Source organism: Sorghum bicolor, chromosome 2, assembly GCF_000003195.3.
Source record: "Sorghum bicolor cultivar BTx623 chromosome 2, Sorghum_bicolor_NCBIv3, whole genome shotgun sequence".
In the NCBI taxonomy this organism is placed as follows: domain Eukaryota; kingdom Viridiplantae; phylum Streptophyta; class Magnoliopsida; order Poales; family Poaceae; genus Sorghum; species Sorghum bicolor.
In genome coordinates, this window is record NC_012871.2 from 49,343,344 (window position 1) to 49,352,864 (window position 9,521).

The following is a 9,521-nucleotide window of genomic DNA, read 5'->3' on the forward strand; positions in this document are numbered from 1 at the left end:
CGACGACGACCTGCTGCCCGCCTATACTGGGCGTTTGATCACGGAGCGACTGGAGAATTGGACGTACGGCGTCGTCCAAGTTCACCAATCTCGGCTCGACCCCCTCCTCGACGTCATGAAGAAGCTGCATTCGGAGGGCTTGACCGCCGCCCTCGTTCTCTCGGCCGTTCATCACCGGAGAGTTCTCCCTTTGATGTCTCGGCCGTTGAGGATGGATGAGATGGGCCCCGGCGTTCCATCTCGGGACCTCGAGGCGTGCCGGATGTCCAACGAGGCTCCGGCGGATGACGAAGTCGGGCCCGGGTCAGGGCCGCAATTGCCGGCGATTTTCAGCCGGAGCGTGTTAACGGCTTCCCCATGAGGCCAGATGCCGGCTCGATAGACCTGGTATGTTTTCTTCTTGCGCGCAACCTCGATCCTGGGTTTCCTTTCTTCCCCTCTCCTTTTCTTTTCTAAGTCTTCCTTCATTTTGACAGGGACGGATCGACGTTCGGTCCTCGAGGCCTCCGGTAAAGGAGGACGAGGCCGATCGTGACAAACGGCGCCAATCCGCCGAAAAGCTAAAGTCCGCCAAGGACTCTGCCAAGAAGGGGGAGAAGAAGAAAAACCTCGACCGTCAAGCGTTAGAGGCGCGTCGGGCCAAATCCAGGCAGAGGGGGGAGCCTGAGGAAGAATCCCCCAACGATGATGATGACGACGACGACAGCGATGATTCCGAGGGGATGGCGTCGCGTCTCGACCAGATCCTCGAGGGACCGTCTCGAGGCGACGTCGACGCCCCCCGGACGGAGATGTCAAGGGAGGTTCCGAGTGGATCTCATCGCCCCCGGGCTGACACACCTCCTGCGCCCAAGACGGGTCGAGACGCACCGCGCCCTCCCCCGGCGCCCAGAGAGAGCGGTCAGGCTAGGCCCCAGGCGAAGGGGCCACTGACTCGCGGTCGCGCCGCGGCCTCCGAGAAAGGAGAGGCCGGCCGCAGGAGCGCCAGTCCTGGTGCCCGTCAGGTGGGAACCGACGCGCCTAGGCCGGCGCCTGCCCTCGAGGGACCTGGAGACCTAACGCGGGGTGGCTCGAGGCCCGCTAGTCGGGGCGGCGGGAGGCGAGCTGTTCTCCCTGTGGGGTAAGCCCTTTCGATATTGTGGCTTCCGTTTTCCTGTCCCTCTACCGATCTTTTCTCATATACCGATATTTTCTCAGGCTAAAGCGGACCCTCGAGCAGGCCCAGCCATCCATGGCAAAGAGGCTCAAAACGGGCGCTGCCTCCAAGGAACCAGGTTCGTAGTTTATTTCTGGGCCTTGCGATGTTCTTGTGTCGGTTATTATAACGTCTGACCTTTTTACCCTTTGTTTTGTAGGCTCCTCGAGTTCCCAACCTCCAGCCGGCGTCGAGAGGGCTCCGTCTCGTCCCGCGCCTACTCCGTCTCCGCCGACTCGTGATGAGGTGCCCCAGACGCAAGCGTCAGAGGGAGCCCCCGAGCCCCCTCGATTGGGGGTCGAGGGGGAACCCATCACCATCAGCGATACGTCCGATGGTAACGAAGCGTCTGGGGGCGCTCGCCCTATGGAAGAGGAAGCGTCGACCCCCAACGTTGCGGGATCGACTCCCTGGCCCGCCGGCCTCCACAGCCTTGAGGAGCAGAAGAAGAAGAGGGAGGAGGATGAACAACGGGAGCGCGAGGCGGCGCGGCAGCCGCAGGAATCTGAGGCGCAGCAACAGCAACAGCAGCAGGAGGAACAGCAACAGCAGGAGCAGGGGGGCCAAGAGGAGGGGCTGCTCGAGCCCCCGCCCCAAGGTCCGGCCCAGCCAGTACCGCCGGAGCCGCAAGGGCCCGGCGAACAAGAAGAGGATTTGCCGGTGTACGGCCTCCCGACCCCAGCGTGGCTCCTCCCGGGGGCACCCGCCGCGATCCGGGCAGAGCCGGGGCGTGCGGATGGAGTGGTGGCGCTCGCCTACATGATGCGCACCCCCACCGACCCTGAGTCCGAGATCAAGCGGACGATCTACGGCATGGACGGGATCGCCCCAGGGTTCCTCCGGGAGCGTCGGGCATGGGAGGACCGCTTTCCCTCCGAGGAGGATGAAATCGGGACGTCGGGGACCAAGGACGGTACCTGGAAGACGGTGGACGACAACGGGCGGTTCCCATGCCTCGTCGACCTGTTCCTACGCCATGGGGGCTCCCTCGAGACCGTCGAGGATCTCATCCGCGGCGTCAAGGCACGGGCCGACCGGGAGATGGAGCACTGGTGCCCCGATCGGATCCGCATCCGGGCCTCCCACGACCCGTCCGAGCCTAACATCTTTCTGGACGATCGGAAGGAGGCAGAGAAGTGGGAGCATGTCGAGGAGCTCCGCCTTTGGATGAAGCATGTGGTGGGGCTCCTCTCAGACGTTATCAACAACGGGCTCGGCCCGGCTTATTTCGTAAGTGCTTTTCGATCTTCATCCCTCGTGGAGCCTTTTGGTTTTGCGCTCTAACCATTCGATCCTTGGTTCGCAGGATATGAAAGAGACCTCCCGCATCAAGTCTAGTTTCATACACGCCACGAGAGGCGGTTGGGAGCAGCTTCCCCTCCTCAAGGATCAACTCCTCGAGTCGCAGGAAAAGCTCCTTAAAGCTTATAAGGATCTCATAGCACTTGAGGAGGAGAAGAAGGCGAGGGAGGCTGCCTTGGCCGAGGCACGAGAGGCCTCGAAGAAGGCAGAGGAGGAGACGATGCTGCTGCGGGAGCGGGCTCTTACGGTCGAGGAGGCCGCGTCCAAAGCCCGGGAGGAGGCCCTGTCCTACAAGAGTGTCATTGCAGACCTAGATAGGGAGAAGGGCCTTCTCAAGACCGATATGGACTCCCTCCGCGACTCCTTCCAGAGGATGAAGGTGGCGTATGTGGACAGCGAGGTCGCCAGGGGCGCCGCTGAGGAAGCCAAGAAGAAGGCCCTCGAAGATCTCGAGGCGGAGCGGGCTCGATCCCGCAGTCCCTCTAACGACGTCGAGCGTCTGAAGGGAGAATTGCTGGAGAAGAGTGGGGCCATTGCTCAGGCTGGCAAGGCGATCGAGGAATTCCACGTTGCCAACACCGAGCTGGCACGCTCCAACAAAGAGATCGAGGGGGCCAACACCAGGCTGGTCGGCGAGAACACGGCGGCAGTCGAGGAGACCGTACGCGGTATGTTTCCTCTATCAGATTTCTTTTTCCGAGGTGTGCTTAGTTTTTCCTTAGGTCTCTTTGTATTGGCTTTTACAGAGCTCAAGGGCGAACTCTTGGCCGCCCAAGCCGAGGCTCGCAGCGCCAAGGCTCAGCTCGAGGCGGAGGTTGCTTTGAACCGTCGAGTTCGGACGGCGATAAGTGATCTCTCGACCTCTTGGGAGGTCGAGCCTATGGATGAGTCGAGGGAGGACGCTCGAGGCGACTCCCTGGTCGACCAGCTGTGCTATATAGGCGCGACGCTGCGAGATCGGGTGCGGGATGCCCTCCACATCGGGGTGAAGCGGGCGATGGCGGTTGTCTGCTCGGGCTTCTCCTACGACATGGAGGTGGTGTCTCATGGCTTCGTCACCGACATCTCCAAGACCGACGCGGAGACCGAGGAGAGGCTCCACGCCTTGATCGACGACGTGGAGGCTCCTGGGGAAAGGTTGGCTAAGCTTTTTGAGCCTGAGGTGCTCCCTCCTGCGGTTAGCTCGGGTGGAGGCGAGGGCGGTGAGGATCGTGCCGCGGACTGAGGCCTGCAAGCCTGCTCAGGGCGCCTGGGGCCCCTTGTATGATATTTTGTTAATTCTGTTGCTAAGTGATACAATGTCTTTTTGTAATTGTTAAATGCTTATTTGTCTTTCCGCTCGAGGTCCTTTTATTTCTCTTTGTTCCTACGTTTGTACCCCCTACTCAATCTTTCGTCAGAAACAACCTCGATCACCTCAATGGTGAGGAAGTGAGTAGAGTTTCCGTAGCCCGGGGGCGTAGGAGTTCTCCGGCTCATTGTTCCTCGGCCTTTGAGGGGCTCGAGGCGCCTCTGCTACTCGAACCGCGCAAGGTTTACTAAATAAGAAAAGAAAGTTGAAAGTTTCTTGGCTTTGTCGACGTTTGGGGGGGGGTCGTCCCCCTGGCAGCCCCCGAGGGGGTGTTGACTATGATGGGTCATGGTCGGCATCCCCTTTTAACGTCGAGACTATGACTTGTAACTATTTTTGGCACAAAAAGAAGTCGCTCGAGGGAAAGACTTTATTTATTCATGCGTTCGTTTACAAAGTCTTGGTACAAAATGTAGGAACGTAAGTTTAGGACTTCTAGGGGTAGAATGGACGTAGCTGTTCGATGTTCCATGCGTTGGTGAAGATTGCCCCCTTTTCGTCCGCCAACTTGTACGTTCCCGGCTTAAGGACCTCGGCCACCACATACGGGCCTTCCCAAGGTGGAGTCAGCTTGTGGCGTCCTTGATTGCTTTGCCGGCATCGTAGGACAAGGTCGCCTACGTTGAGGTCCCTCTTGCGCACGTGCTTGTCGTGGTAGCGTCGGAGTTTCTACTGATATCTGGCAGAGTTGAGGAGGGCCATGTCTCGAGCCTTCTCGAGTTGGTCGACCGCATTTTCTTGAGTTTCTTTGTTCGATTGCTCGTTGTAAGCCTTGAGTCGAGGTGACCCATACTCGAGGTCTGTGGGGAGGATAGCCTCAGAGCCGTAGACCATGAAGAACGGGGTGTATTTTGTGGCCCTGCTTGGCGTTGTCCTAAGGCTCCATAGGACTGAGGAAAGCTCCTCGACGCATTTCTTGCCGAATTTCTTCAATCGATTGTAGATCCTTGGCTTGAGTCCTTGCAAAATCATGCCGTTGGCACGCTCGACCTGGCCGTTAGTTCGAGGGTGGGCTACTGCAGACCAGTTCACACGGATATGATGCTGATCGCAGAAATCCAAGAACTTTCTGCCGGTGAACTGGGTGCCGTTGTCGGTGATGATGACATTGGGGATCCCAAACCGATGGATGATGTCGGTGAAGAAGAGGACGGCCTGCTCGGAGCGGATGTTGGTGATGGGTCGAGCCTCGATCCATTTGGAGAACTTGTCAATGGCCACCAGCAAATGGGTGTATCCTCCTTTCGCCTTTTGTAGAGGTCCTACTAAATCGAGCCCCCATACCGCAAACGGCCAGGTGATGGGGATCATCTGAAGAGCGTGGGCGGGCAGATGCGTCTGCTTGGCGTAGAACTGGCACCCATGACACGAGCGTACGAGCTCGATGGCATCCGCCACGGCCGTTGGCCAGTAGAAGCCTTGTCGAAAAGCGTTCCCTACAAGGGTCCGTGGAGCGGCGTGGTGGCCACAAGCCCCCGAGTGCAGGTCATCGAGGAGTTTTCGGCCTTCTTCTATGGTGATGCAACGTTGTAAGACCCCCGTCGGGCTCCGTCGATATAGCTCATTGTCTTCGCCATAGGTCACATATGACTTGGCCCGTCGAGCGATACGACGGGCCTCTGACCGATCTTCTGGCAACTCGCCGCGGATTAGGCAGTCGAGGAATGGCGTGCGCCAGTCGAATGGTCGACCTAGCCGCCGTTCTACCTCCATGACTTCAGCTGCCATTAAGAGCGTGTCGACGATGTTGGTTTGCTGGGAAGGAGCAGCGTCGATGCCAGGCCCCGAGCCTAAGTCGACGGACGGCTCGTGGAGATCTCTTGAGAACGCGTCAGGTGGCACCGTGCCTCGAGTCGATGCGATCTTGGCGAGTTCGTCGGCTGCCTCGTTGTAGCGTCGGGCGACATGGACAAGCTCGAGACCGTGGAATTTGTCCTCGAGTCGACGGACTTCTTTGCAGTACGCTTCCATTTTCAGGTCGTGGCAGCTCGAGGTTTTCATTACTTGGTCAATGACGAGTTGGGAGTCACCTCGGACGTCGAGGCGTCGGACTCCTAACTCGATAGCGATCTTGAGACCATTGACGAGGGCCTCATATTCTGCGACATTGTTAGATGCGGCAAAATGAATCCTGATTACATACCTCATGTGGACGCCTAAGGGTGAGATGAACAGCAGGCCGGCCCCAGCCCCAGTTTTCATGAGTGACCCGTCGAAATACATTGTCCACAGCTCCGCCTGGACCTGAGTCGAGGGAAGCTGGGAGTCCGTCCATTCCGCGACGAAGTCTACCAGGGCTTGCGATTTGATGGCCTTCCGAGGCACGTAATTGAGAGTCTCACTCATGAGCTCGACCAACCATTTTGCTATTCTTCCCGTGGCCTCTTTGCTCTGGATTATTTCGCCTAAAGGGAAAGACGAAACCACCGTGATGGGGTGACCGAGGAAGTAATGCTGCAGCTTGCGGCGGGCAAGGATTACGGCGTAGATCAGCTTCTGGATTTGGGGATAACGCGCCTTGGTCTCTGAAAGCACCTCGCTGACGAAATAGACTGGCCTTTGGACCGGCAGCGCATGACCCTCCTCTTGTCTTTCAACCACCACTGCCGCACTGACGACCTGAGTCGTCGATGCGACGTAGAGGAGTAGCGGCTCTGCAGGTTGAGGTGGAACCAGGACTGGTGCCGAGGTCAGCGTCTTCTTCAATCCTTCAAGCGCTTCCTCGGCCTCGGGGGTCCAAGAAAAGCACTCGGCCTTCTTCAGGAGTCGATACAATGGTAACGCCTTTTCTCCTAGTCTCGAGATGAAACGGCTCAGAGCTGCCAGGCATCCCGTGACTCTCTGCACACCCTTGATGTCTCGGATCGGCCCCATTCTCGTGATGGCCGAGACTTTCTCGGGGTTGGCCTCGATGCCGTGCTGCGAAACGATGTAGCCCAGGAGCATGCCTCGAGGCACACCGAAAACGCACTTCTCGGGATTGAGCTTGATCCGGTTGGCACGTAGACAGCTAAAAGCAATCTCGAGGTCCGGGATTAGGTCCCCTCGTCGCTTTGACTTGACGACAATGTCGTCGACGTAGGCCTCGACTGTTGACCCTATGTGTTCGCCAAATACATGGAGCATGCAACGTTGGTACGTGGCTCCCGCGTTTCGAAGCCCAAAAGGCATGGTCACGTAGCAATACATCCCAAAAGGTGTGATGAAAGAGGTCGCGAGCTGGTCGGACTCCTTCATTTTTATTTGGTGGTAACCAGAATATGCATCGAGGAAAGAAAGGGTTTCACATCCCGCGGTAGAATCGACAATCTGATCAATACGTGGCAATGGAAAAGGAACTTTTGGACATGCTTTATTTAGACTAGTATAATCGACACACATCCTCATTTTCCCATTCTTTTTCTTAACTAATACAGGGTTTGCTAACCAGTCGGGATGATGAACCTCCTTGATGAATCCGGCCGTCAAAAGCTTGTGGACTTCCTCGCCAATGATCTTGCGCTTCTCCTCGTCGAATCGGCGCAACCGCTGCTTCACTGGCTTGGAACCGGCTCGAATCTCCAAGGAGTGCTCGTCGACTTCCCTCGGTATGCCTGGCATGTCCGAGGGACTCCATGCAAACATGTCGGCATTTGCACGGAGAAAGTCGACGAGCACAGCTTCCTATTTGGGGTCGAGGTCGGTGCTGATCGTCAGCACTTTGCCGTCGGAGTTGTTGGGGTCGAGCGGGATCTTGTTGGTTCCTTCCGCCGCCTCGAAGCTGCCCGCGTGGCGCTTAGGCTCTGGAGCCTCAGCGGCCAGGGCCTCGAGCTTCGCGACGAGCTCGGTGGAGTTCTCGACCACCTCCCCGTACTCGACGCACTCGACGTCGCACTCGTACGCGTGCTCGAAGGAGGAACTGACAGTGATGACGCCTTTGGGACCGGGCATCTTCAGCTTCAAGTAGGTGTAGTTGGGTATAGCCATGAACTTGGCGTATCCCGGGCGCCCGATGATGGCGTGGTACGTGCCTCGGAACCCAACCACCTCGAAGGTGAGGGTCTCCTTCCTGAAGTTGGCCGCCGTGCCGAAGCAGACCGGCAAGTCAATTCGACCTACTGGCAGCGCCTTTTTTCCCGGCACGACGCCATGGAAACCACCGGCACTTGGTTGGAGCTTCCCTCTATCTATGCCGAGGAGGTCGAGGGTCTCGAGGTAGATGATGTTGAGGCTGCTGCCACCATCCATCAGCACTTTCGAGAGCCGGGTGTTGACGATGATGGGGTCGACGACGAGCGGGTAGACGCCCGGGGCGACTACCTTGTCGGGGTGGTCCTCTCGGTCGAAAGTGATAGGAGTGCTTGACCAGCTAAGGTACTGGGGTACCGCCATTCTTGCCGCGAAGACCTCACGACGCTCCCTTTTGCGCTGCCTCGTGGTTAATTGAGTCGAGGGTCCGCCATAGATCATGTAGCAGTCGTGGACGGCGGGGAAACCGTCGTCATCTTTGTTGTCCTCCTTGCTGCCACCCTTCTCTTTCTTGGAGTCGTCACGCGCATCTTTTTTGAATCCCAGGCCGTCGAAATGCTTTCTCAGCATACGGCAGTCTTTGAGCTTGTGGTTGGCGCCTCCCTTATGGTAAGGGCACGGTTCCTCCAACATTTTGTCGAAGACGCCTCCATCCGGAGGGCCTCGAGGTTTCTTTCGATCCATGGCGGCGACAAGGTTGTCATCGGAATCCTCCTGGTGGAACTGCCGTACTTTCTGCTTCTTTTTATTTTTCTTAAGGCCTCGACTAGGGGTCCCATCTTCATCGATGGGCTGCTTGCCTTTCCTTCCTTCAGAGCTGCAGAAAACGCCGACTGCCTCCTCCCCTGCCGCGTAGTTGGCTACTACGTCCATCAGCTCGTCGACGGTCTGAGGTCGATTGCGACCTAATTCCCGCACCAAATCTCGACTGGTGGTGCCCGAGACGAATGCCAAGATGACGTCGTGGTCAGGGATGTGCGGCAGCTCAGTGCGCTGCTTCGAGAAGCGTCGAGCGTCCTCCCGAAGAGTTTCTCCTGACTTCTGCTTGCATTTGCTGAGGTCCCACGAGTTCCCTGGCCGTATGTAGGTCCCTTTGAAGTTACCCTCGAAGACTCTGACCAGATCAACCCAGTTGTGGATCTGATCAGCGGGGAGTTCGTCGAGCCATCGACGCGCGGTGTCGGAGAGGAAAAGCGGGAGTTGCCTGATGATAGCTCGATCGTCTCCTCGAGCTCCCCCCAACTGACAGGTTAGCCTAAAATCGGCTAACCACAATTCTGGTTTGGTTTCGCCGTTGTACTTTGCGATGCTGGTCGGGGGTCAGAATGGATTGGGCAGGGGCGTGCTGCGGATCGCCCTGCTGAACACCCGTGGGCCCGGTAGCTCAGGGGCCACCCGGTCCTCGTCGCTGTCGTATCTCCCGCCGCGATGCGCGCTGTAACCGCGCTCTTCCGCGTCTCCGTGCCGGCGGCGTCGATTTTCTTCGATGTCGTGCCGCGCATCGTGCCGACGCTGATTGTCGACGGGGAGGATGAGAGCGGTCTTTCTGCCTCGAGGGGGAGGTTGTTGATGGACTGACACCTCCTTTTCGTTTTGAGGCTGTTCGTCGCGCTTCTCTGTGGCAGCTCCTCGTCATCGAGATGCCGAGCTTTCGGCTTGTTGAAC